Source organism: Brienomyrus brachyistius, chromosome 1, assembly GCF_023856365.1.
Source record: "Brienomyrus brachyistius isolate T26 chromosome 1, BBRACH_0.4, whole genome shotgun sequence".
Taxonomy (NCBI): Eukaryota; Metazoa; Chordata; class Actinopteri; order Osteoglossiformes; family Mormyridae; genus Brienomyrus; species Brienomyrus brachyistius.
Genome location: NC_064533.1, coordinates 34,300,379 through 34,326,309, shown reverse-complemented (window position 1 = coordinate 34,326,309; position 25,931 = coordinate 34,300,379). Strand labels below are relative to the sequence as shown.

The following is a 25,931-nucleotide window of genomic DNA, read 5'->3' as shown; positions in this document are numbered from 1 at the left end:
CATAAAATATTTGCACTTGATTACCACAGGAAGAGAACACAAAGAAATTTGACTGGACAGAGAAAATACAATTAATCTGGATTATTATAATTTATCAATAAATGGTTTCGCTGCCTTCACTGAACATGTCAATAACTGTGGCTCTTGTGGAATTAACTTTTAGATTTTCAAAGTTTAAAGTGCGTGAATCTGTGGTATCCAAAGCAATCATTCCCTGTTTCCATAAAATTCCTATCCATTCCCCTTAACTGCTGATTTTAGTGTATGATTAATTTATGAAAACCACCTATAACAGAACAAACAATGCTGAAGAAGACAAATCGGATACAGACGCTTCTTTACTTACGAACTTTCAACTTACGAACTTTCATACATACGAACGAAGAGTCCAAATTGTGTTCCTTGGGCTCCCGTTTCCTGTCCGCAACATAAATTTTTTTTTGCATGCCATTTCCGCCTAGTACGACTTCTGGTGGCTACTCCCGCTGTGCAGCAGCGTAGCATGTGAACTCCCAGCATCCTAGTTCTTTGTACTGGCGTATACCCTTAAAATTATGTTGAATAACGACTTACGAACATTTTAAGTTACGGACATATCTCAGCCGTAAGTAGACTAACGTCTGTATTTGTTTTTTGTTCTTTGCATTACCACGCCTTTTTGCCTGTGTCCTTACAACTGGCCTGCAGTTTTTACGAACACACACCTTCTTTACTTATAAAATGTTTAGTAAGCTTTTGGGACTATTAAGAACACATGCAAATATAACGCAGGAACTAGTTGTTGACCCTGCACAGGGTTTTATATCCTGATTGTGACGGACTGAGAAATGTCAGGGGGAGATGAGTTAGCCAGCAGATTCCACTTGTTCTAGTGATGTACAAAAAGTTGAACGCATATGAAGGAAGAAAGGGATTCCATCAATGGGGCCAAAGTGTCCTTTTCCCCTCATTTTTCAAAGGGAGTTACCATGGAGACTGGGTTTAGAACACTGAAGGGAGTGGCATTGAAGGGACCTGTCTTGCCCTCTAGCGTGTACATCTAGGCTGCGTGTGATAATTGATTTGCTATATTGAAATTTATAGGTGAATATTTATGTATCTTTATTCATGTTGTGCCCATAAGAAATTATTAGCCATTATGTAATCTGTTCATTTGCAAAGACTATAGCAGAGATACCAATTAACGTGCCTTCCCCCAGCCAAGAAGATGTTCCCTTTGAATATAGGAGAAGAGCGCTGGTGACTAAGCCCATAGTCAGGTAGACAGAGAAGGGAGGAGGTAGCCCCCGTGGCTTCAAGCAGCTCTGCAATCTGTTTCATAGATAGCATGTCTCCATCCCCTCCATGATTGGGTTGGTGCACCTCATGTCCAGAAACATGGTATGTTCTGTCTCCCACGAATATGCCTGGCTTTCATGCTGCATGTGTTGTCAAAATATTATGCCTTTGCCATATTGAGGAAAGATTACCTTAGATCATGCTGTGCCAATCAAGAAGGCCTCTTACCGACAATGGCATGGAATGGCAGATGTCCGCAGAAGCTTTAAATATCTGAGTCACAATGATCATTCAGGTGGTTTTCTGTATGATGTGAAGTCATGTTGTGAGTTACTTTTGATCAATCTTTTTATATATATAAGGAAAAGGATGAGTTTAGTACTTAATCAGAATTTTCTTTTTTCTGTAGTACTTTAATCATTTAAGTCACAGAGGTTAAAATTTGTAAAGCAAAAGTACAAAGCAATAATTTATGCATATAACCTCTTGATTCGTATTGTAGGGCCGGAAGATAGATTGATCGGAAAACAGAACCTTGAAACTACATTCTAATAAAGCTGTTTTGTTACCTGACCAGTAGTAGAAATATGATAGGCTACTATTGCATGAGCTACAGTGAGTTACAGTTTAATGAGCCACACTGATATCATTTCATATTGGTGTTTATCCTCCAACAAATGATTTGGAATCTTAACATACTTGATGAATTGTCTTCAGAGCACCAAAGACTACACAGGGCTACATATTAAACTGGCAGTGTCTGCTCTTCCTGTTTGCTGCATTTCTGGTCCCCCTCCTTGTACCACCTGTCACAGTTGGGGGAGGATGACCAAGATCCAAGAGGGTGGCAGAGCACAATGCCCAGCTTCTCCATCCAGTGTAACTGCTACATGGTAGATAATATTTTATTTTTCATTTTGCCACTGAATTATCCTTGAAGGTTTGTAGTCCAGAGATGTGTACTTAAGCAAATAGGTGTCTTAGAATTTCATGCATATGTGTCCTGATTCACTGGGGTCCCCACCCGGCTGTTCCACAGTCTTGTTCCTCAATCTCCCTCAGCCTACTTGAGTTGCTTGTTCTTTAGGTGTTGTTTTACTAAACTAAATTCTCCAAATTGTTCACCTATTTGGGTAACACTTTACTTAAGGTCATGTTTTAATAATTTATAAACATTCATAATGCATTATAATGCATTCATAGAGCATTATAAACATGGCTATACATATTTATAAAAAGGCATAACAGATTATAGCCTCATTCATTATACATTAAGACTGCCTTAAGAAGCTCTCATCTATAATGCACTATAGAATGCAGTACAAACGACCTTTAATGCTTAATGCTATAGGTGAGCTTGATAAAGCATTCATAATGCATGATAAAGCATGACAATAATGTGTTATGCCTTTTAATAAATATTTATAACCAAGTTTAAAATACTTTGTGAATGCATTATTTTTTGTTATGAATGTATTTATAAATTACTAAAAACATGGCCTTAAGTAAAGTGTTAACAAGATTTCTTTCAGTGTCTGTTTGTACTTAATGCCTCTTGTGGATGTACGAATTATGTCAAAGAAGTGTAGAAAAAAGTGCTTATACTAAATTGTGGCAAAATATTGTCATCTACAATCAGACATGTAAATTGAGCGAAATACTGCTGAAAATGGATTTTCAAAAATTCTTTTTCAGTGCTTTTTGATGGCCACAAATGAGGGCCATCGCATCCACTAATTTTTCCTAATCATACTCTTTTATAAAGTAAAACGACTTGAAGGAATGAATTATGTGGTGTTATTTCAGAATGTGGAAGCAGCTTCATGTAATGGAAAATTACCTTTACTTTTACTGCTAACACATCTACAGTATATGTTCCTTTCTTATAATATGCATGCATTTATACATCTTGCTTTTAAACCCAAATGAAAAGGTAAACATTACAGGGACTTACTTAGCCTTCACTGCTTTTCCTAGTGAGTGTGTAGTTTTCCTCATCTCTCTTTGTAAAAATAGAGGGTATGACCCCCCATTTACTAGTTCAGAGGTTCCTGCCTTCCATGCAACACTAAAAAGGTGCATCAACCAAGTCACTCAAACGAAATCCACTGCTTTCACCATCTCTGAACAGAATTTAAGTGCCCCTGCTGGCCTTTCTACCGTGGAAGCATTTAACGATCATAACAGATCCAGTTGCAGTAATATGCTATGCCAGAAGTTTCTAACAATGCCTCCAGATGAGAGGGCGTATTTATTGGGTTGATGAGTTCCTCAAAGTGATCTTTTCGCTCCTCGACAATGTGCATGGAGTTGATCAGACCATCTGCACTCCAGCTGAACCTAGCCTGGGCAAAGTCCTATCTCCTCCTCTTGGAGCCTTTCTGGAGTCTGCTATGCGGGAGCATGATTCATGATTGCCTTCACTATCGTTCACTGTGCCTGGTCTATCTGTACTGTTAACCTGTCTTAGGAGACCCTTGAGCAGGCATTTCCCTGAAGGCCTCCTTCTTTAGCTTCACAGTTTCTCTGACCACTGGTGTCCACCAGCAGGTTGCTGCTATGACAGATGTCAGCTGCCTTCTGCCCACAGCTCTTTGCTGCCGCACGAATGATTGAGGCCTTGAACATGGTTTATTCAGACTCAGTGTCCCAGGCCTCACACAAATAGGAAAAGTATTTCCGGAGCTGTGAGTTGAATTTACAGTTCCAAGCAAAGCCTGACTGCTGTTCTGGGTTGTCTGGCCTCCTCCCCATACACTGAATCCAACTATAGGCAGAATAGGTAGTTGCTTATAAGCCTCGAATTACTTGCATTGTGGAGGAACTGAAATGATCATCAATTTTCTTGGTAGGGCGGCTCTTAGACACTAATGGAATGAACCACCCAAAGTAAATAAAGAAATGAAAATATATAGCCATGAAAAACAATTCCTTTTACTTTTTGAAATAAACACCTGAGATTTATTGCTATGGATATACTGTCAGCACATAAAAAAATGCATGTGTTCTCTTCATTCACTAATATACAAAAGAGATGCCACAGGATAACTCATTAACGCATTGCCTTGGAGCCCTACCACTTGATAGTCCATTGATTTGCTTGATTTGCTCTAGACTTCCCAATTGATACTGCCAGGTGAGAAAGTCACACAATAGAGCAACAATGACATCTCATGTTAGAAAAAAGCCTGCAAGTTTTCTGTACTACCCTTGATTTGTTTGTTTTTCAACCTAAACAGGATCTCAGCTTAGTTAATGAGAACCTTTGTTAACTTACAGTTTAGGTAGAACAGCATTGTATGTTCTACTTTTCTTTTTTCTGACAGACACATTTATACTTCTGTTCAATCAGCTGGTAAAACTTAAACCATTTCTGCCAGAGGCACATAAAGTGTTTTATTGTCTGCAATATGATGCCAGCATGTGAGAGATCCTTTTGTATATCAGTAAGTGTGTTTACATTTGTTTTGAACTCTTTATCTGGTTTCATAATCAAATCACCCCAACATCTATAATATGATTATTTTCTGAATAATTCTGCTAAACATGTAATAATAATTAGTCTTGAATATAATCGTAAGCTGGTCCCACTTGCCACACAGAAAATTAGTAGTTATCTACCTCCCCCCCCCCCCCCCAAGTAGAAAGGGAGTCTCATTCTAAGCCCAGACCAATTATCTTCAAGTACCATATGTGACCTGGAAATTAATCAGATTTTTATTTAATCACTTCACAGTCAGTGATATGCTATTCCTGGCATCAACGGTGTCCAGGAGTTGCAGTGGTTTTAGATCTTATAGCCCACAATCACCTGACTAACAAGGTTCCTCTTCACTGCATAGAGAGTCAGTGGGCAATGGCAGAAATATCTGTGTATTATTTGACTAGTATAGATTTATGGTGAATGACAGAAACAGATACATGCACTGGTTATCACTACTGGATCACTCCCATGATCTAATCTAAGATTTCCTAATGTAATCGGGAAAATAAAACATTCATAAGCCTTTTATAAACATTGTATTTAAATACCATATACATAAACATTCATAAATCCATATATAAGCAGCCATATTCATATATAAGGTCTCACTTTTTATGAAAGCCCTATCATGAAGTCTAATAATCCTTTGAAGTCTTACTTCATAGGCATTCAGTATCCTTTTATAAATAGTGCATCTAATGAGGGTTTAGAAAGTTCTCCTGCAGGGGTTTTCATTAAAAGTGCTTCTAATGAAGCTGACTTAGCTATACAGACTTACTGTTATGGTTATGTCATGGTCTACAGTCTACCTAACAAAATGTCTATTCATTTTTCTCTGAACTGCTCCTGTAATTTGGAAGATGTGGTGGATGCAACAAACACAGAACTTGTTCGGCTGCTTTCCGAAACTTTCAGAAAACTTGTGGGATACTTATGCATTTAGTTATATGCAGTAAATTACTGGCTGTATTACTTCAAGCAGCAGGTAGCAAAACTGTAGATCTCTGATATTCCAGCTGAAGCCTCATCTAGCGATTTGATTTATTTTCCTAGAATCCTCCCTGATAAGGGCCTTAGTGCCCCTACTGCACCCTCTTTGATGATAGACTGATTCAGAGCACGGTTTCCCAAACTGAGGATCGTCCAGAATAATTATAAGGATAAACATAAAATGTGTCATAGGATAAATGCCATGGCATGCTATTGTCGGAGTTATCCTGTTTCTAAATGGCAATATACTGATCAGAGAATTACATTTGTTGTTTAATTAAGGCTTGATGCAGGCTAAAATAACTAATGCCTTGCTTTAGAAAATGTTACCATTAAGAAGGTTAGCAAGGCTTCAACTTTATATGTGCAGTAGTGTCAGTGAACCTAATTAATTGTGCATTACTTGTCTTGTAACATTTCATTTAGGGTTTCCTCTGCTATCCCTCCATCTTTCAAAGCAGTAATGAGGGGATCCATGGTGCAACTTAATGAATAAAACATGTAGGAAGCTACGGGTGCATGGAAGGGTATAACCCAAGATGGGGCGTCATATGCGGCGCATGCACTGTTTGTCTGTATGGACAATTTGACAACTCCAGTTAATGGGAAAAACATGCAAATTCCACACATGTAGAGCTACAGCAGAGACTTAAACCCTGGTCTCAGAGGTGTGAGGCAGTAGTGTCTACCGCTGTGCCACCACAAAAAATGAGTCCATTATCACAAAAGAAAACTACATTCGTTTTTGCAGAGATCGTGAGAAAATTATTCTGTTATCATGAGAGATCGGTTTCAAAAAAGATATTTCATCTCCTTTCTCGGCTTCCATTCTTTTTCACCTTTCCTTTTAAGTTAAAAAAAAATGTTGGACAAACAATGAATACCTGGAGGACAGCAAGGTCATAACACACTTTTAGACAAAGAATGCCAGAGTTTTAATAAAATGCACCTGTGACTCATCACATATAGTTTGAGGCTGGATTTGACCGTGTGTGAGTGTTTATTGAGTATAATCCATATGCAATATTAATGAGGAGTATTTTAATGCAAAGTCCTGGATTATCTCATGTACATGCTGGAGACAACACATATAAAACTGTTGCATGTACATGTATATGTGTGACTCGACTTTATATGACTGTTGGAATTGTCTATATTTGTGTGTTGTAGATATGTCTTGTATATATTACATTTTGTAGGTGTGAAGGAAGTGAGGGAAAGTCCTAGCAGTGAACTGGTGCTGGTTCTGCCAGAGTTATGAATCAGCACTGGATGCATTGGGAGCAAGATACAAAAAGTATGATTACATGCAGTCTTGACAGGGTGACAGAGGGAACAGAGGGGGTGGGTAAGATTCTATATTGGTGACAATGCCTGGATGTACTGCACTCAGTTTACTGACAGTTACACAACAGATACACTATGGAAAAAAAATCTTTGACTTTTGAAAGAGGAGAGACTTTAAAATGTAGCACTTCACAGTTTTGAGAAATATATTAAAATGCATATTGGATCATGACATTGTGTGTGCCACCTGCTACTGCTAATACTCTATTTTCATCTGTATTTATGAGAGGCAACAGCTTCACTTAAGACAGGTGTGTATTACATAAGGCACTTGTTTGTGAAGTTATGATAAAGGGTCTATAATCTGGATCTGAAATCTGAAATCTTCTCTAACCATACTGATGTTGTGGGGGGGGGGGTGCATGTGCGCCTCAGTGCCTGCGATTGGAAGGTTGTCGGTTCAAATCCTGTTATCAGCAGAGTAGTCACATCTCTGTTGGATCCTTCAGCGAGGTTCTTAATCACCTGAAAAATTCTTCTAGGGCACTGAATGAATGGCTGACCCTGAGCTCAGACCTCCACCATTGCTCTCATCTCTATGTGTATGTCTTAAAAAGGAGTGCAAGGTGCGATATGGAGAAAAAAAAAACGCATCCAGTTTTCATACTTGTGTAAATGGCAAATGAAGCCTCATTTTAGGTAAAGTCAAAATGCTGAAGGGGGAGGGGGTAGACTGAGGTATCTGGGCTTAATTCTCCTCCCCTCATCTTTTTCTGCATCAGGTTCATAAAGACCGTTGAGTCAGATGTATGTCGTGGGTGTTATTGTCATGTAGATGCTCTGAATCCTGTATACCAGTATTGAAAGGGCGTCTGAGGAAGAGGTTTTGCTCATAAAGCTGCCTGTCATGTTAGTTAAACAAAATCCATTGTAGCTTCTAGATATTCTTAGCTGTGAAGTGCCTTATGTCCAAATGTTACATGACAGCACGTAGACCTCGTTAGAAAAAAGGCACACAGAAAACTATTTCCTGGGGACAGAAATGAAGAAGAAATGTTTTAAAATTTAGTAAAAATGTTCATTGTTGCTAATAATATTTGTATTTTTTACAGTCATTTATTCAAGATTCAAGAATAAATTCTTCATTGTCATTGTACATGACAGTACAACAAGACTGGGATAGCAACTCCCAGGGTTCTATTCCAACAACACAAGTCGTACAATCAAAACACAACATAGGAAAAAAAAACACATAATGTTTAAAAATATGTACAAAATACAGAATAGTCAACTGAGCTACGGAATGTCTTGGTACTTTGAAAACTAGGCTAAAAACGTATCTTATCCATATCGCTATAATAACCTAAAATAATCAGTTATTTTACTTTATGTATGTATTATAATCTGTTATTCTATTCTTTTATTTTGGAGAAGGTCACCAGCGTGGTAGGGGTTAGCGTTATGTACCATTTGTTGATGTCAACTGGGAGTGGCTCTCCTGAATACTCTGGGGCTTCAGGCCCCCAGAGGACACCGGGTTTGGGTCCCAGTGTGGCAGGGGTTTGTGTCCTCTTGCACAAGGATCTGAGAGGGTGCTCCTCTACAGAGACCAGGGGGGTATTTTTCATACGTCGCTTAAATCAGAGTTCAGATGCCTCATCTTGGATGAGTTAATGCCGGTGAAACTCATCCGGGATAAGTTGGTTTCTCAAAGGCAGCTGTGTAGTAGATTAGTCTAGCTGGATCCATTCATCCGAGATGATTGAGCTGATTGAAAAGCCCATATATATCGAGTCTAGAAAACATGATCAGCAACTGTTTGATATGCTGCAGTGAAATGACGAAAGGACCTTTTCACACAAGCGGAGCAGGACCTTATATTAGAAGGATATGAAGAAGTTCAAGAACTAATATTTCAAGAACACGGCAAAAGCAGCCCAAAGCAGAAGAGACGGCTGGCAAAAAACAGCCGACAAATTAAACGCGGACGTTCATTATACTTCAATAATACTTACATCCAGCTAAACGAGTAATACACCTACGAAAAATACCCCCAGATAAATAATATATAAATAATAATTATTGGTTTTTAGCTGATCTGTATATGCTTATTTTGGACAATTCCATACTTTTAAATGTCTGTAAAGCACTTTGGAAACCCTATGGTTAAAACAGTGCTGTACAAATAGAGACTAATTGATTGAAATACTAAATAATTTTCTTGTGTTTAGAGCTGATCATGAGTGTGGCCTATGATCTGCTGCCTGAGACAGACCTGCATGCAGAACTAGCTTACTGATGGACTCTGGTTAAGATCACAGGTTACCCCTTGTTTTAATTAAAGCACGCTCTTCTTCCTAGTATTCTGCAGTGTTAGCATGCCCAGGGGGGTTGGGCTGTCAGTTGACCTTAGACCCCTAAGGTTTCTTTTCACCCTACTTCTGATAATACGTTTCTTAAGAGCTGTAAATCAGTCATCAATGTACACTGAGTGGCAGTGCCCTGCAAACTGATTGCATAGCTACAGTCTTGGGGGCACATCAATAATGAAGGCTCTGTGTCATAAAGCATCGCATGGCATCACTAGACCCTTTACTTTTCTTGCATGCTTACTTTTGCTGTCAATTCAGTAAAAAAAACTCCATGAATTCTGTGATATTATATCACATTTGATATTAAATATGGATATGATGGTATTAATCTAATAAGCAGTTACATATAAAATGCTAGTATGAATTCTTACAGATCATCATATAGCCATAAACTACACTGCTATTTTTTTGATATACCTAAACAGTAATCTCACCTCTTGCAAGTAACACATGGAATTTTAACTGAGCATCCCCCCTTTTCCATCACTAAATAACTATTTAAATATTGACGTTGCCCAATATGAATAACTTTTACTATGCATGTATAACATACAAGTACTCCTAGGCCACAATGCAGAAGGATGCAGTGTTCACAGGCAGGGATTCAGAGGCATTTAGGAACATGTTCTACAAAGGCTTTACCCCCTAACCCTTGGCACCCCAAGGATCCTGGCTAGTACACTTACCTTTTAACAGGATTGGAATTGCTGATGCAGAAGATGAGCGTGCCACCTCCCCACCATGCGCAGGTTGCATAACCGTTGGTGTTCCCAAACAGGTCTGTCCTGAACAGGCAGTGGGTGTGTGAGGCCACGGTGAGCGAGGGCTTTGGGCGGGTGAATGCATTCTTGCTGAAAGATAAAACACACGGCAAGAAGACAGAACTTGTCTTTCAACTTCAGTCAGGGGTTTCTTAATATGGCTCATTATCACACACGTAGAAACCTCACCAAAGTATAACTAAGGAGACTGGTTAACTCACCTTCGCACCAGCCCAGTCGTTTCTTTACTTCATGTTTTTCATTTTGAACAAATCTTTAAGTATGATGATATTCTACAGCTGAGTTTAATGTTCTTGCTGCTGTGAGCTGTCCAGTTCAAAATGTATTTAATTTATGATTAAAAGAATGTAGATTTTCATTGGAGGGTGTCGTGTGGTTCAGTGAATTAAGCTGCTGTGCTTATGAGTGGAAGGCTGCTGGTTCAAATCTTATGGCCATTGTTGGGCTCCTGAGCAAAGCCCGTAACCCCAGCTGCTCCAGGGATTGTCAAACTCTGGTCTAACATAAATATTTGTTGTTTTGGCCAAAGGCATCTGCGAAGACAAATAAATGCTTTCATGTGTTTTAATTTTACAGTACAGAGTATATCTGAAAGTCTTTTAAGTATGTTGTTTTCATTATGTGATTCGTGACCTTCAGTATAGTAGCAATCAGAGTAATCGATAGGTGTGTGACTTAAACGATATTTTCTGTGAGACAACAGTAACGTGCATAGTTGGTTCATCTTCTCGTCACTCCCATTGTTCTCTCCGTGGTGCAGGCCCTGAAACCCGGAGAATGTATGACTGCCCCTGCCGAGCCTGATGGCTGTTGTATCTGAGAGTCGTAGGGTTTGGGGTAGTTTGGCCCCTCAGAGGTGTGCTGTTCAGTTTGTGAATGCTGCAGCACCTATGTAAAGTGCTTTGTGACAATGACTGTTGTTAAAAGCGCTATATAAATAAAATTGAATTGAATTGAATATGTCGCATTTAGATTTTAACCTTCCTAGTGCCATCCAGCAGGAAGGAAGCTAAGCATCTTACTAAGTAATTACTTGGTTAAATGTCTAATGAGTGATCTAATTTATTCATTAAATAATTTCAGGAAACTGAAATACTGTTTTTGGGGGAAGTTGTGGGAGTGCAGATTTTCAAGTATTTGAAAATTTGAAAATTTTAACGAATGATAAATATTGGTTGTGATCTATGGAAAGTGTTACATGCTAATTATCTTCAATACGTTCAATACATGTTCAGTCTTAAATGTTTAATATTCGCACCAATGTTTTTTCATGTTCCCAACAATGGCATCTACTATTGATTAAATACATTTTAGAAAGTAGTTACAGGTTTATTGCTTTATTGGCAAATAGATAAAAAATATTTTTAGTTTGAATATTGTATCACATTTGATATGATAGATTCATACTAGCATCTCCATCTCCATTTAACAAGTAGCTACATGTAACATGCTAGAATCCCATCCATCCATCCATCCATCCATCCATCCATCCATCCATCCAATTCCTTATTCCTTACATTGTGTAGGGTCTAAAGGCCATTCCCTGAGGCATAGGGCGCAGGACAAAAGAATAAAATAAATGGGATTCCAGTTCACTGCAGGACTCCTACAAACATGAATGAAGTATATAAGAAATTTAGAGACACCAATGCATTGAACTCCATGTCTTTGAACTGCAGGAGTTTGTTGGATTGAATCCCATCTGTCTTCCATGTGTGTAGTTTGGATGCTCTCTTCATGTCACACACGTTTCTCCACTTCCCTTCCAGTTCCCTGTGACCCTACACTGGATAACTGGATATGAGGGTGATATAATACTACTTTACTAATAATAATAATACATTTTATTTGTGATTCTCTTTACATTTGAAGGTAAACTCAAAGTGCTACAAAATAAAAACGTCATAATAAAATGACATAAAAACCCCTATAAAAATTGCCGCAGCACGCAGAATTCATTCAATGCCAACTTTAGTCAAGTTCTGCAATTTTTTTTTAAGTCCCACAGATTCTCAATAGTCTGTGGAGCACACAGATGGTCCAGGAGGGTGTTCCTTAGCCAAGGGGTGGCAGAACAGAAAGCCTCACCACCCATGGTGTTTTAATAATAATTCAGTATCAAATTTGAGTAGCTTGTATTTGTTTCAGCCTAAACCTTTGTATTACATTTACAGTACGTATTTAGAAAATGCTTTTGTCCAAAGTGATGTACACATGAGGAGAATAGTACATTGCAAAGATTCATGGTGCGATAACAATGAATGCCTTGGTACAAGTGTATGCAGTATTGAAGTAGGAGCAACAAAAACCGTGATTGGGTGGCTCTCTATGAGGAACCAGAAGTGACGCACAGCCAAGTACAGGCCAAGAATCTAATGGTTAAAAGTGCTGTACGTCCGCGCGTGTGGCCTGAGCTGTTGGCTGAAAAAGGCCAGTGGCTGCCAGGCACTCTCCACGAACTGCTCGTGCACAGCCCCCACAGCGTAGTCTGAGGCATCAGTGGTAAGCGTGACCGGAGCACCAGACAACGGGTGGGCCAGCATGGCCGCGTTTGCCAAAGCAGACTTGGTAGCTACAAAAGCCTGGGTCTGCTCAGCTGTCCACTCTAGAACCTGCTTGGCCATCCTACCCCTGAGAGCCTCATATAGCGACTGCAACAGCTGGACGGCCTGTGGGATAAAGCGATGGTAGAAGGTAACCATGCCCAGGAACTCCTGCAGGGCCCTGGCTGTAGCAGGCTGCAGAAATGCAGAAATGGCCTCCAATTTGGCAGGCAGAGGAACTGCCCCATCGCCCGTGATGCGGTGGCCGAGGAAGGCATTTTTGTGGGTTGATAATTAACCCATGGTTGCTCAGATGCTCAAAAGGGTCCGAAGGTGAGCTATGTGGTCCGTTGGAGTTACTGGCCACCAAAATGTTGTCCAGGTAGACAAACAAGAACGGAAGGTCCCTCAGGACACTATCCATGAGCCGCTGGAAAGACTGGTCAGCATCTCAAAGCCCGAAGGGCATCCGAAGAAACTCAAAAAGTCCAAACGGGGTGATGACCGCAGTCTTTGCAATGTCCCCTCCATGTACTGGGACACACCAGGGCAACGTTTGAAAAAATGGATGCCCCTGCCAACCAGGGAGAAAAGTCTTGGATGTGTGGGATTGGGTAGCAATCTGGGGTTGTGGCATCATTAAGCCAGCGGTAATCGCCACACAGGCGCCATCCCCCACCTGGCTTGGGCACCGTATGCAGAGGGGATGTCCAGGTGCTGCTGGAACGCCAAACAATATCGAGGCTCTCCAGTGCAGCAAACTCTGCCCTGCCAATGGCCAATTTACCCGCAAGGAAGCATCCTAGCTCGGGCATGGACTGGCAACCCTATCGTGGCAATGTGGTGTTCAATGCCGTACTTGGCCATGACAGATGTAAAGGTGGGCCGTGTGAGGTCTGGTGTCAGTTGCCCCCAAGGCACTAGACAGCTGAGATGAACCAGCTCTGCTGCGTGAGCATGACACGGAATAGAAAGTCCTGACATCAACTAGGCGTTGGTGTTTTATGTTCACCAGCAGGTTGTTAGCGCACAAAAAGTCAGCGCCCAGCAGGGGGGTGGACACCTTCACCACCACAAAACGCCACCGGAACTGCTGGCCTTCAACACAGACTGCCTTGACACGAGCACCATACGTGAGAATATTACCTCCAAAGACTGGCCTTCCTTGCCGGAGCACATATCCGCTACCGACACAGGTAAAACCCTGACCTATGCGCCTGTGTCGCAGAGGAAACGGCGGCCGGACACAGCATCCGTGACAAAGAGCATGGTGTCGGAACGGCCGACGCTCACTGCCGCTAACGAGCACTGGCCTGTGCGTTTCCCGTCCCCTTAAAACGGCAAGGGGCAGTGCATTTTTTTGCTTTTTCGCTCATGGTAAAAGCAGACGCCTGGTATACAGTAGCACTCCGCTGCGCGGCCGAGACCGTAGCATCCGCACGCGGCAGGGAGCTGTCCGAGCTCAGAGTACACACGGCTGAACAAGCTGCCAGCCTTGCAGTGTGCACGTTCTCAGCTTCCCTACCAAGCTACCTACAGTCTTTAAGCGGAAGATTAGCTAACGCTCCCTGTACCTTTGCGGGCAGCTGTTGTCAGAAAATTTCCCTAAAAATGAAGCAGGGCTTTATGTGATCCATCAGCTTCGAGGGCCGTGAATCGCCCAGCCTGGGCAGCGTGAGTGAACAGCGCACGCGCTCTGTCTCGGAAAGCTCGTAACCGCTCAGCAACAGAAACTGTAAAGCTCCGTGTTTGTCTGCCTCCGGATGGTTCTGCAGCAGACTCACCACTCTAACCACCGTGGAGCGTGCAGCGCCGCAATGATGTAGTGATAATAATGTATTAATAATGGTAATAATGCGCAAGGTGAACTGAACCTCCGCCTGCACGAACCAAACTGCCGCCTGGCCGCACCAGGACTCTGGGAGCTTCAGCGCACCTGCGCTCGCGAGCATGAGACGCACCGAAACGTAGGGGTCACCACTGTGGAGCTGCGGTGCGGCAGAAAAAGGCGAAGGGGCAGTCACCAGAAGTCGGGTGCCAAAAAAAGGTGTCTTTATTTTTGCATGCCTACAACACCGCAAAGCCCACGCCCCCAAGAGTCCCCACATTGGGCATGCGTGAACACCTCCCCCTGCGTGCGTGAGCATAGGTAAGGGAGAATGTGAATTCTGCCTAATTGGTAGGAGCCCCTACAATAGCATGTCTGTGGTTCTGATAATGTGCCTCGCTAAATGCTCAGAGCTGAGGGCAGCAGCTCGATTACCAAGACAAAGGCAGAGGGTGTGGCCTCCGAGTACCAGAAACTACACACAAATTATACCTGAATACAGGCGCTAACTGCCCTTCCTGAAACAGAAACTCCCGAATTCCTCTCACTAAGTTAATACACATCCCCAGACACAATGTAAAAACAGCTATTAGGTGAACACTTACCAACTCGATGAAGAGACCAAAGAGCACAGATGCCTACAGATGACCACTCAGTTAGGGAAATATTTCTTTCACTTTCTGACTTTCTGCAGTGCACTTTAAATGCCGATGCCAACATAAACAACAATAACTTAATAATGGCATATGGTGCTATTAAATAATGAGAGACAAAAGTAACAAGGTCAAAAAGCAGGAAAGGATGTGCCTGCAGCCACTTGTTTGCATGTTTCCTCTGTTTACTTGGTAAAGCACAATGGATCATTAGCAAACATCCATCCATCCAGCCATCACCGTAACTGCTTAATCCCAACCGGGGTTGCAGGGGGGACCTCAGCCCATCCCGGGAACAATGGGCGCAGGCAGGAACCAACCCTGAGCAGGTGCCAACACACCACAAAAAATGTGCATAATAAAGCATAAATGGAGTGTATTTTCACTACTAATTCCTGCAAGCACTGGATCCCAGCATGCTCAGTGGTGTCAGAGGACAGGGCCTCTTACGCCTGGTACAATCTGCCTTAAACTTCCCTAATGATATCTTATTAAACTCACTCGCTAGCTGTCATTGCTAATAATACACAGACCAACTGAGAGATCTAAGCATTACATTAATCAATGTATTAATGTAAATTGGTCATAGATTTACATGTTGCTGACACTTGTACCATTTAAAGCTTAATTATGAGTCTGTTACAAATTACAAATTATTCAAATGAAATATTTTCAGTTGTGAGTCTGTTACATGTCAGTGCCAAGACTTCTTGTGCTTTGATTAAGGGCACAAGTAATTTAGCAAATCCAGAAGGACTATTGGCTGTTGTAAATCTATTATACTGGGTGGTGGGGGTTATCCTCACAGTCTTTTTGAATTGCTAGGCACCTCTCATTCATGTATTGTTATGGTGAAGAATAAAGCCAGCAGGCGTCTTCATCATGTTTATCCTTTTTTATATTTTTGAGTCACAGTCACACAAAGATGAGGCGATGAGGGAAAGCATTGCATCCCAGGCATAATCCCAACTCAATTAGCAGACAAGGCTGGTTGGTTTGCTTTTTTTTTCCCTTTGCTTCTATGGCAGGTCATCAAAAATTGTGTTAAAGAGAAAGGGCATGACATACAAGCCCGGTAAAGTACATCGTGACTACCCCGCCTATTAGGCAATATCTTTCAGCTCACAGCGTTTAGTTGTTAAGGTATTCAAATGAGTTATTATTTTGGCTGAAAACCTTTTGAAAGCTGCAGTATTTTTGGTGTGAGAATGGACCCTCCATTCTTTGTGCTTTTGGTGACTGAGCTGGCACATCACCACGCTGTGGCACCTTCAGACAAATTCCAAAAAGGAATTTAGCAATTTCTGTACAGCATGCCCAGTGTTATGGCTCAGTAACAATTCAGATCTCCAGAAAAAGTGTGGTGAGAATCACAGACTGTAAACTTCCAAACTCCATTAGCTCCAGGAGACTGGTACTCATCTTGTATTTATGATTGATAACCACTGTGCCTGACTAAAAAATACCTCGAGACTATTATAAAAGATGCATGTTATGAGTCTTGTATACTTCTATTTTTGTGACATGATTCAAACTGAATCCCCAGTAATATGTTGCTGGCTGTGTTAAGCATATGTCAGAGAGCAGTACAGCTGCTGTCACTGTTTTGGTACAGTAGGACTAGCCTGGAAGTCAAGCCTTTGAGTAGTGTGTTGTTAAACATTTACATGGCAGCTTCACCTTCATTTAACCTCCTCCCCACTTTTTCTGTTATTCTGAAATAAAATGACACATTATTTGCAATTTGTAGGGGTACATGAGAGGTCTTACATTTTTGCATACCCTTTCTTGCTCTCCTTTGAGAGATGTATAAGTCAGTGCAGAGCTTGCAGATAGAGCACAGAAACAGTCATTCATCCAGCATCATCCAGGGGCATTTCCTTGGGGTTAAGGGCTTGGTTGAGGGCCCAACAGTGATGCAACTACTCAGCTGACTGCCAGATTTGAACCAGTGACCTGATCACAGGCACAGAGACCTAACCCACACTGGTACACACTGCTTCAGGGCACATGCCGCCCCCGTAAATTCCAGTAACAGAATTAACTTTATGCCATCACTGGGTCACTGGAGCTGTTTCTGCTGCACATTCAGCATAGTCCTTTTCTTTTCTGTGAACCTTTGGATCTCTACAACAAATTTTACTTCCACCACAGTGAAGGGGCATCCAAACCTGACCAATAGGCACTGTGAATGGGTGAACTGGAGAGAATTATATCAGCTTTTCAGGAATGGCATTGACAGCGTTCCTTAAGTGGTAACAATATCCTGTTAACAGAATTCTGGAATAAGCTTGCTGTGAAGGACTTTTAATGATAAATATTTGTACCATTTAAAATCAGTCATATTACCTTAAAACAAATCAGTACAGCTGACAACAGAAAACATTAGAAAACATGTGATGCATGGGGTAAACATTTTTGAAATATTTAAAAAATATTTTTTTATTATTAGAAATATTTTTGTCAAGAGCATTCTACCCACACTGTGTGTGCCTGTTGCAAGATGCCTGTTGCATCTGTTGTGTTGCAGTACAGATAAAATGTGTTTGTTAACAGCAATTGAAGGAAAGCATCACGTCCTGGGCTGTAATTCCCAAGATCCACAGGGTGTTTGAGCCTATAGCTCTTGCTTCTAAGCTGCTACCTGCTGGTACGTCTTTGCTCCTGCTGGGATGCAAAAATATACTGTTCTGTTAAATGTGCTGCTCAGAACATCCAGATGGACTGAAAGCCGCCTTGGCCATGTCCATTCTCCACAACAGTAGTGTTGGAATCATGTCAAAGATGCAGAAGAAACAGCTAAATCTAAACAGCCCCCCCCACTCCAAAAAAAAATATATTATAATAACTTGTTCATAGTCTGTTCAAGTTTTTGCTTTCTAAGTGCCAACAAACACAGAAACAAGGCAAAAACATTGTTGGGATTTGTGCTTTTAGGACAGTGCTTTCGGGATGGACTGCAACTAGCACCAAGGGCTCAAACTCAATCAGTTCACTGTGGTTAGTTTAAGCAGATTTTATTTTATTCTAATTGACTGCAGTGCTGGAATATGTTGTGTTATATATGCAATATGTCAGCTTATTAAATCAAGCAATTAAAACACTGTGGAAAAGTCACGTGGCATGCAGTGTTTTAAGGTCCAGTGATGAGTATGCAGGACACAAGGTGTCAGACTGCCGTAGTCTTGGGATCCCTGTTTCTATGGTCATGGTGAGTGGAGGTGTCAATAAGCTACCATAAAAAAACTTCCCGATGTGGAATCTTCTCATTGTTTCTATGGACACTGTGGTTCTAAAATATAACATGTACATAGCTGCTTAAGGTAGATTATAAATGCCCTCATGGGCATATTGCAATGTGTTGTGGTGCCGTGTTAGTATATATCAGTAAGATTAACAGTACATAATCTGAATATAATCTGAAACAATTATCTAATGTGCAGTTTGTGTGTCAAGGTCATGATTTTTGCTACTGACACATATTATTTATAAAACAGTTAAAGGAAAATTACTTTCAGTATCAGCCCATTTATTTACCTCAGCACTGATTGGCACATCAGCCACTGACAATCCGTCAAACTCAAACGGCAGAAACAAGTAAATAACATGATCTCTTACGACTGTCAAACATGACCACATTTAAAGCACATTGTCTGTACATTGTCTTCACAAAAGAACCTTACAAATGATGTGTGTTTACATATAAAAAATGACTTGCATTCATAACTTTGTGTGGTGTAATACAATATTTCCACTCTTTTACATTACTCATTCAATTTGTCGCCTTTTTTGCTTTTCACTCTTGTGGGACCTGCTTTTTACTTAGGGGAGTTAGTTGTAATGTATTGTCTTATTTGGTAATAACACTAGACAGTTTGTACGTTAGTTAGATTTCTTTGTTTATTGTATTAGTGAAATCCACGCCCAACACTATTTATCTGTCTCTCGTGTTGCATATGTCTGACTAATGTAAATAAAACTCATGGTGAACAGAATTCCCCTTAGGCCTTACCATATATAACTACACAAGCATTCTGTTGTGGCTCAAACCTAGACTGTATCATGACACTTACTAGTAATCTCTGACAGCGATAAATTAGGATGCAGGTAGTATAATTTCTCACCATTTCTGCCAGGGAGAGAGTGCCTTTTCTCACCATACATTTGTGGAACCTTATTACTGTTCAGTTATATCGTCCACCATATATACTGGTCCAACCATAGTTTGCACTGAGCACAGCTATTTGCGTACACTTCAGTCACCTTGTTAGGGTGTTTTCAAGTTTTTGATAAGTTTGAATGATTTATTGCCTTTTGAATCAATTTACTTGCCTCCCATCGAAGAGTTAAAATCTCCAGCCAAGCCCGCATAGCTGTAAATAGTAAGATTGTAATTAGTCCTCATTGCCAACTCAGATATGCAACCTGTCTGTCTGGTAAAGAAAGTTAAAATGACAGGCCCTCCCTGGCGGATCGGCTTCTGTTCAACTGTAGTCAGGACTTTAACCCCTTCAGACCATAGACACCCCAATGTCATTTTCAAGCTTTTGCATTGTTGACATCGCCACTATTTAGTTATGTCTTCCTGAAAAGTTCACATTATAAACACTGTAAACCATTAGCATGGCAGGAAATCATAATTTGTTACAAACGTTTTGGATAGAAATCATGAGCATAACATTATATATCCTATCATCGTCTCCTTCACCTCAGTTGTCACTGTCCCGTGAACATGTCTGATGAACTGATAAGTAAAACATGGCCCCTACCAGTAGCATAGCTGCCAGTGATTAATTAAAATATATGTTTGCATAAAAAGACAATGGTTTTCTGTTTTGAAGAACTCACCTGCAGACTCCAAACTGCTGCTGTTCAATAGCCAGTAGGATACCCTCTTCCCAGCTATGTGAGCCATGGAGTAATCGCTACAATTAGCCAATAGGATACCCTCTTCCCAGCTATGTGAGCCATGGAGTAATCGCTACAATTAGCCAATAGGATACCCTCTTCCCAACTAGGTGAGCCATGGAGTAATCGCTACAATTAGCCAATAGGATACCCTCTTCCCAGCTATGTGAGCCATGGAGTAATCGCTACAATTAGCCAATAGGATACCCTCTTCCCAGCTATGTGAGCCATGGAGTAATCGCTACGATTTTCAGGGGATACCTGAACATGTTTGCACAGGTATGTCAGCAGATTGCATCGCATGGGAGGTAGATGTGACTCCCTGAGCATTGAGAAGGAAGTGAAGGTGCCATGTTTTGTTTCACCCCCAGATAACAGTTTGTGACAGTCTAACTAAGAATTTGTAACCTGCAAAAAAAAAGCAAAGGGCTAATCCTAGACAGAAACGTGCAAATGATTGACATGTTTTTGTCTCACCCAAGTTTTAATTAAGTTTTGGTTCTTAAATGACACTTTGACTGCACAGTATTATTATGTAATACTCAGAGTTCAACAGTTGGCCTTGTTGGTTCACTTAATTCCTGCTAAAAGGGCTTACCTGACCTGCAGGTCAACTCATGCACACACCTGCCCTCACACCTACCTCTGCCAGAGAGATAAGACTGCGCACACAAGACCGCACACAAACACAGCTTGTTGATAATCGGTTTTTACATTTCTCTTTATGCTGCAGGCTTATGAAAACCTTTGGGTACACAGGTCACTAAAGCTTGAATAAAGAGCCTCAAATCCCAGCAGTGAGAAACTGCTATCCATATTTAAAGATAGTTTTACACAGTCATCAGTCTTAATATACTTTCCCATTACAAACCTTGTATCATATCTGGCAACTTGTAATGTAGAGGGACTGATTATGTGGCACTTACCGGTGTCACACAAACTTCCATCCATCAGTCTTCCAAGCATTTATCCTGGTCAGGATTGTGAGGGTTCACACAGTACAGAACACGGTGTTGGGATACATCCTGGTTGAAATGGCTGTCCATTGCATCACACATAAATGCAGATACTCATAGCCACCCACATGACATGGAGAGATGCAAACTCAACAAATAGTGAGTGGAGGCAAGATATTAACTCCCAACGCTTGAGGCAGTAAACATCAGTGCTACCTACTGAACCCCCCAAGCTGCACCACATATAAAAATGTTTTATGTGTGTTGTGCATCATTGGTTATTGTTATACTGAAAAATTATTTGATCCAAGCGAGCCATAGAATTTTGGTGTATCCTTGTCAGTCTAGACATGCAGCTCCAGTTTTGCCGGCATTTGATAACATACGATAGTGCACACACTCACACTCATTTACACTATAAATGTAAATGTTGCTATGTGCCACAAAAGGCAGAACCATGGTAGTAGATCAATCTCAATTCATTGTCATTTATAATATTTGGATGTGTTCAACAGTGTTTGCTAGTAAGATGATGGCAATTTAATCTAATTACTATCAGCTCTACCGAAACACTGACCTAGGATCTGTATAATTCTCTGGCTCCAGTCTAAGTGTTTTGTTGGCAGACAACCCAGCTTGTTAAGGACCTGTTACACAAGTTCAACATTAGAGCAGGGCTATCAGTTCATTGCTGAGTGCCATAAATGTGTCAGTGCAGCAGCAAAGCATTGTAGTGTGTTGCTAAAGCTACCAGGCAACCTCCCAAAAAACGTTGTAAATTTCAACAAGTGCACAGGTATTTGGAAAGCAAAGCAAAACAAAACCAACAAGTGGTGCAGCCAGCTTCAGGGTTTAAGAAAAACAAATCAGCTGAGTGTATTTCAAGCCGTTTGCGCTTTTGCATTGAAGACTTTGTTATTTTTGCTTCTAGCAAACTACTTTTAAATCATGGTTTGTGATTGATTTCTGTACTCCAGAGCAATAAATACCAAGTCTAAAGTGAAATGTATGTACAGTATGCATATATTCACACCCACATTTACGACATATGTATAAAAATCTTTGCATTGAGCGTAAGATAAAAATAAGGTGTAGAGAAAATCCAATGGATGTTTAAAATCCATTGAGGGCAGGGAGGGGGCAATGATGATTTGAAAAAGGGAATATTTTCCAATATAAATGAATCCTGCAGGATTGGTAGCAAAATCTGCCTGTGACTGACAGAGGTGTAAGAGTGTTTGTGGTTGCTTGTAAAAACCCGAAAAGCAAAGACGAGTTTAGATTTCTCATGCACATCGCCCCCTGCTGGCTGCCTTGGACTTTTGACTGACAGTGAAGGAAGCTGATTGAGGGGTAAAGAGGTCATTCAAATGTTGATGATTAATATTTAATTAAAGAAAAGGTTTAAAAGTGATGTATGTATATTTGGAACAAGAATATTTGCATTTTTTTGAGACAGCTATGTAGACCCCTCAAGCTTGTGGGCAATGGTAGCTTAATGGTTAGGGAAGTGCACTTGTAATTGAAAGACTGCTGGTTCAAATCCCCGACCAACAAAGCACCACTGAGGTACCCTGAGCAAGGTGCTGTTCCCAGGCACCGAATTAGCTGCCCCCTGCTTTGCCACGACGTTAAATGCAGAGGACACATTTTGTTGTTGTGTGCTGTGGTGTGTCAACATTGACCAACCAATTCTTATTAGTTAGAAATGTTAATGTACATAGTCTTCCCTACCTCAAGCCAATGGTTGTATTTGAATTTACGGAATACAAAAATTAAACAGATTTAACAATGAAAAAATACATATTAGTTGTTTCTCTTTTATTTTAAATGGATTAATCACAACAATATGGGAAATGGCTTAAATAACAAAAATCACATTTTCTGATTTAAGATAAGAAACTGTAGTAATTGGGGAGGTTGCAGGGCTTAGTCATAATAAAATTGTACTGATTAAACAGGGAGAGGATCCAAGGGTTGGAACTTCATGTTTATTTCAAGGCTTGTTAGCTAAGGGCAGAGAGATGGTCAGAAACCAGGTAGAAGGGAGGAAAAGCAAACAAATCCAAACTGTAATCTGAATCGTAATCTAAATAATCATTGAATCACAGGAAAAAGTCAACATATGGCAATACAGGGCAAATAATCAGATACAATGGGCTAGAGAACGAAAATCAGGAAAGCAAACAGGAATCATGTTCAGAAATCCAGTGATGAAACAAATGCCCAGAATCACAAGATATTGAATACCTCACAAAGAGTGATAATTGATTAGTTTGATACGTTACAGGTGTGTCTGGTATTCAGGGGAGGGTGGGTGTGGCTGGCTGGTTGTTTGGTTTGGTGCTGCTGTTACAGAATTATTTTTAGACACTTCAAAACACATCACAATAGTAAACACGTTAATGATCAACCACAAGACGAAATTACAAAACCTTGTTGACATTTAATGTTAACGATTAGCAGAAGTTGACGTGTTGCATGAAAAAGAAAAATAAATGACAGGAAGTTGAGGGATACTTTTCATCCTTTTTCAGTGACTGGATGCTTTTAGCATTACTTGGAAGCTGTAACACTGATTTGTGGTTAAACGATTGTGAACTCTCTGGAATAATCCGATTTACTACACTTCACTTTTATACTGTGATCTGGTCTCCAAGTCAAAATAAGTGAACACAGCCTAATTTAACAAATAAACAACATGATTTTCTTGTCCTCAACTCATCTATCTTACAAGCAGTGTTCCAGAATCATGAAGCACTTAGTCAAACTTGAGATAGGCAATGGTATTTTTGGAGAGTAAATGTAACAATGGCACTTTGCTACTTTTGTCAAGTCTACCTTTTCAGTGTCGCTTTGGCCCTTTCTTACCATAAGAGTGTGAAATGAAACAACTCTTTTGATATCCTCTGAAATTTCAGTTCGGTGTCTCTCTACTGTAAAGAGCTGACTTAGTTAAATAAACAAATAAATAAATGACAAAATTTGTATGGGGCATGACCCAAATCTTATGCCTCGGGCTCCAATTACACTCTTGTATAAAATTCATTATCCTAGAGGTTCACATACCTTGAATTTTAAAACAATGAGCTTCAAATTGATAACAGAAAGTATATTTTTTTCAGTGTTATTAGTTTAATCAGATTATTCGGTGTGACACCTGTTTGCCTATTACTATGGAAAACACCACATTTCAGGTTATCCTACAATCAGATAAATCCAATGTTTTCATGAGCTTTTATCCAATACATGTATGATAGAAGGTGCTGGTGGAATGCGATACCATCACAGCGTATTGTATTCACACATCGACTGGCACATGCTATTTGCAGATTAGACAGCGGCAGTATATATAGGACTGTAACTGTATGACTCTGCAGTTTGGGGTTTGGTTCCTGCCCCTGGCTTTGTGTATATGAAGTTTACATGTTTTCCCAAAGTAAGATTTTTTTCTGGATTCTCTGGCCTGGTTTACTCCCACAGTCCAAGTGGGATGCAGATGCACTTTATCAGTACTGATCTACTGCTGTGGCTGTGTACACACCCTTTCCCATTGCAACACCTGTTTATTGCATTTTTATTGTTACTTTGTCTCTTATTGCCCTGCTGTTTTTCCTGTATTGCACTGCTGTTTGTCTGACTGCCACCCCCTCTCCCAGCCCTTGTCTTCCCCTGAACACATGTGACTAAAAAACTTGAACCTTGATCTTGAAATCGGTGACTTGGTATCTCTAAGCTGACCATTGTGTGTTAGTATGTTCCATGTGGTGAATTTGCATTCCTCCAGGGTCCTGTTGTTTCATGCCCTGTACTTCTTGACGTTATTCCAGGCTTACCGTAACCCTGTACTGGATGAGTGATTATAGAACATTTGTGGATAGTTGGCTTAACTTGTGGAACTGAAAGTGTTTATTTCCAGATTTTTGTTTAGTGGTTTTTATTTCATTCCAATAAAGTTTTGTATAAATAATTCATAACCACGGAAATAACATGATGAGGCAAAAACACTATTTACTTTAAATAATTCATCCTTGCATTTAATTCCATAATTGCTTAATGAATTACTTAATTTTTCTCCAGCAATTTGTACAACTGTGTTTGTGAGAAAAGCAAGGTGAATGAATTAAGTTAAGAAAAAATGCATACACCTTTTAGGGTGGACGCGATGTTGAAAACATATTGAAAACACTGGTAATTGAAAATATCACTATGGTTCTCTCAATAAAATACTAAAAAAGTAATTTTGCTTGAAAAAATAAAATATACATGTCACTGCTTTTATGACTCGCCAACCCAGACAGAGATAAGGAGTTAGAAAAGGAGGGAGGGATGGATGGATGTTTTTAATAAGTCAATGGCAATATTTTACATTTAAGAAAATTTATGTGTACTCCTACAGTCTACAAAAGCTACACATGCATAGCGAAGAATTTTTTATTAAAGAAATATTTGCACAATTACCATATGTTACTAGAGAAAGATTCTTTTCATGAGAATTATTATACAAAATGAAATATTACTTCACAGTGTTTAGCTGTGTTTTGCCTATACGTTCTGTTGCAAAACAAAGTTTTTGAAATGGTAAATTGCTTGTGACTCAGCACTGCTTCTTTTACGTCCTGTTTTGAGTTGATATTCTGTGATGGAGTATGAAGATAAACACAACTGAAAGTTTATGATATTCTTGACAGCTGGGAACGACTAGATATATTAAAACATAAGGGCTTAGAAGCTGCTGGGGTTCTGTGGGGGTGTCCTGGGCTGCGGATGGGGCTGGGGGTGCTTTAGTTGGTGTCAGGCTTGTCCATGGCAAGAAAGTTCACCAGAAGTAGTAGGAACAGAGAAATTGG

The 25,931-nt window shown here is 40.3% G+C and overlaps 1 protein-coding gene and 1 long non-coding RNA gene across 3 annotated transcripts in view; one reads left to right on the top strand and one right to left on the bottom strand.

Annotated features, from left to right (window-relative positions):
- Positions 1 to 25,931, top strand: part of LOC125732896 (receptor tyrosine-protein kinase erbB-4-like) — a 174,124-nt gene that overhangs the window by 24,414 nt on the left and 123,779 nt on the right. The gene's annotated exons all lie outside the window — the stretch shown is intronic.
- On the bottom strand, positions 7,454 to 22,495 carry LOC125733396 (uncharacterized). Its single transcript, XR_007392748.1, has 3 exons — positions 21,052 to 22,495; positions 10,098 to 10,262; positions 7,454 to 8,834 (listed from the first exon to the last, which is right to left on the bottom strand). It is a non-coding gene; the product is annotated as an uncharacterized LOC125733396 (long non-coding RNA).